Source organism: Mixophyes fleayi, unplaced genomic scaffold, assembly GCF_038048845.1.
Source record: "Mixophyes fleayi isolate aMixFle1 unplaced genomic scaffold, aMixFle1.hap1 Scaffold_300, whole genome shotgun sequence".
NCBI lineage: Eukaryota > Metazoa > Chordata > Amphibia > Anura > Limnodynastidae > Mixophyes > Mixophyes fleayi.
In genome coordinates, this window is record NW_027447043.1 from 10,001 (window position 1) to 12,500 (window position 2,500).

General features: G+C 45.9%; 2 non-coding genes and 9 pseudogenes across 2 annotated transcripts; all 11 read right to left on the reverse strand.

The window, feature by feature from the left end:
• LOC142128422 (5S ribosomal RNA) overlaps window positions 1–15 on the reverse strand; it is a 119-nt pseudogene extending 104 nt beyond the window's left edge.
• A 470-nt stretch (window positions 16–485) lies between these two features.
• LOC142128415 (5S ribosomal RNA) lies at window positions 486–604 on the reverse strand (annotated as a pseudogene).
• Window positions 605–684: 80 nt separating this feature from the next.
• Window positions 685–803, reverse strand: LOC142128437 (5S ribosomal RNA; annotated as a pseudogene).
• An 81-nt stretch (window positions 804–884) lies between these two features.
• LOC142128076 (5S ribosomal RNA) lies at window positions 885–1,003 on the reverse strand. Its single transcript, XR_012685533.1, has one exon. It is a non-coding gene; the product is annotated as a 5S ribosomal RNA (ribosomal RNA).
• Window positions 1,004–1,077: 74 nt separating this feature from the next.
• On the reverse strand, window positions 1,078–1,196 carry LOC142128166 (5S ribosomal RNA; annotated as a pseudogene).
• An 80-nt stretch (window positions 1,197–1,276) lies between these two features.
• LOC142128506 (5S ribosomal RNA) lies at window positions 1,277–1,395 on the reverse strand. Its single transcript, XR_012685619.1, has one exon. It is a non-coding gene; the product is annotated as a 5S ribosomal RNA (ribosomal RNA).
• A 272-nt stretch (window positions 1,396–1,667) lies between these two features.
• On the reverse strand, window positions 1,668–1,786 carry LOC142128365 (5S ribosomal RNA; annotated as a pseudogene).
• Window positions 1,787–1,867: 81 nt separating this feature from the next.
• Window positions 1,868–1,992, reverse strand: LOC142128492 (5S ribosomal RNA; annotated as a pseudogene).
• An 80-nt stretch (window positions 1,993–2,072) lies between these two features.
• Window positions 2,073–2,191, reverse strand: LOC142128151 (5S ribosomal RNA; annotated as a pseudogene).
• Window positions 2,192–2,270: 79 nt separating this feature from the next.
• Window positions 2,271–2,389, reverse strand: LOC142128196 (5S ribosomal RNA; annotated as a pseudogene).
• Window positions 2,390–2,470: 81 nt separating this feature from the next.
• The window catches only part of LOC142128300 (5S ribosomal RNA), a 119-nt pseudogene continuing 89 nt past the window's right edge, over window positions 2,471–2,500 (reverse strand).

The window sequence follows — 2,500 nt, forward strand, 5'->3', positions numbered from 1 at the left end:
GTTGTGGCTGTAGGATTTGGTTTCTTAATGACCTACATCACTTATACATCTGAAAACCAGCATTGAAGGAAGCCGGATCAAAAGAGAAAAAAAAAGCCTACAGCACCTGGTATTCCCAGGTGGTCTCCCATCCATGTACTAACTAGGCCTGGCGCGGCTTATCTTTCAAGATCAGACGAGATTGTGCTTGTTCAAGGTGGAGTGGCTGTAGGTATTAGTTTCCTATTGACCTACATCTCTTATACATCTCAAAACCAGCATTGAAGGAGGTCGGAACAAGAGAGAAAATAAAAAGGGCCTACAGCACCTGGTATTCCCAGGTGGTCTCGCATCCAAGTACTAACCAACCCCAGCTCTGCTTAGCTTCCAAGATCAGGCTTGTTCAGGGTGGTGTGGCTGTATGTATTGGTTTCCTATTGACCTACATCTCTTATACATCTAAAAACCAGCATTGAAGGAAGCCGGAACAAGAGAGAAAAAAAAAAAGCCTACAGCACCTGGTATTCCCAGGTGGTCTCCCATCCAAATACTAAACAGGCCTGGCCCTGCTTAGCTTCCAAGATCAGACGAGATTGGGCTTGTTTAGAGATGTGTAGCTGTAGGTTTTTGTTTCCTATTGACCTACATCTCTTATTATCTCAAAACCAGCATTAAAGGAAGCCGGAACAAGAGAGAAAAAAAAAAGGCCTACAGCACCTGGTATTCCCAGGTGGTCTCCCATCCAAGCACTAACCAGGCACGTTGCTGCTTAGCTTCCAAGATCAGACAAGATTGGGTTTGTTCAGGGTGGTGTGGCTGTAGGTATTGTTTTCCTATTGACCTACATCTCTTATACATCTAGAAACCAGCATTGAAGGAAGCCGGAACAAGAGAGAAGAAAAAAAGGCCTACAGCACCTGGTATTTACAGGTGGTCTCCCATCCAAGTACTAACCAGGCCCAGCCCTGCTTAGCTTCCAAGATCAGACGAGATTGGGCTTGTTCAGGGTGGTGTGGCTGTAGGTATTGATTTCCTATTGACCTACATCTCTTATACATCTAGAAACCAGCATTGAAGGAAGCCGGAACAAGAGAAAAGAGCCTACAGCACCCGGTATTCCCAGGTGGTCTCCCATCCAAGTACTAACCAGGCCTGGCTCTGCTTAGCTTCCAAGATCAGATGAGATTGGGCTTGTTCAGGGTGGTGTGGCTGTAGGTATTAGTTTCCTATTGACCTACGTCTCTTATACATCTCAAAACCAGCATTGAAGGAGGCCGGAACAAGAGAGAAAAAAAAAAGCCTACAGCACCTGGTATTTCCAGGTGGTCTCCCATCCAAGTACTAACCAGGCCCAGCCCTGCTTAGCTTCCAAGATCAGACGAGATTGGGCTTGTTCAGGGTGGTGTGGCTGTAGGTATTGATTTACTTTTGACCTACATCTCTTATACATCTCAAAACCAGCATTGAAGGAAGTCGGAACAAGAGAGAAAAAAAAAAGGGCCTACAGCACCTGGTATCCCCAGGTGGTCTTGCATCCAAGTACTAACCAGGCCGGGCTCTGCTTAGCTTCCAAGATCAGGCTTGTTCAGGGTGGTGTGGCTGTAGGTATTGGTTTCCTATTGACCTACATCTCTTATACATCTAAAAACCAGCATTGAAGGAAGCCGGAACAAGAGAGAAAAAAAAAAAGCCTACAGCACCTGGTATTTCCAGGTGGTCTCCCATCCAAGTACTAACCAGGCACGTTGCTGCTTAGCTTCCAAGATCAGACGAGATTGGGTTTGTTCAGGGTGGTGTGGCTGTAGGTATTGGTTTCCTATTGACCTACATCTCTTATACATCTAAAAACCAGCATTGAAGGAAGCCGGAACAAGAGAGAAAAAAAAAAAGCCTACAGCACCTGGTATTCCCAGGTGGTCTCCCACCCAAGTACTAACCAGGCACAGGCCTGGCCCTGCTTAGCTTCCAAGATCAAACGAGATTGGGCTTGTTTAGAGATGTGTAGCTGTAGGTTTTGGTTTCCTATTGACCTACATCTCTTATAATCTCAAAACCAGCATTGAAGGAAGCCGGAACAAGAGAGAAAAAAAAAAGGCCTACAGCACCTGGTATTCCCAGGTAGTCTCCCATCCAAGTACTAACCAGGCCTGTCCCTGCTTAGCTTCCAAGATCAGACGAGATTGGGCTTGTTCAGGGTGGTGTGGCTGTAGGTATTGGTTTTCTATTGACCTACATCTCTTATAATCTCAAAACCAGCATTGAAGGAAGCCGGAACAAGAGAGAAAAAAAAAGGCCTACAGCACCTGGTATTCCCAGGTGGTCTCCCATCCAAGTACTAACCAGGCCTGTCCCTGTTTAGCTTCCAAGATCAGACGAGATTGGGCTTGTTCAGGGTGGTGCGGCTGTAGGTTTTGTTTTCCTATTGACCTACATCTCTTATACATCTAAAAACCAGCATTGAAGGAAGCCGGAACAAGAGAGAAAAAAAAAAAGCCTACAGCACCTGGTATTCCCAGGTGGT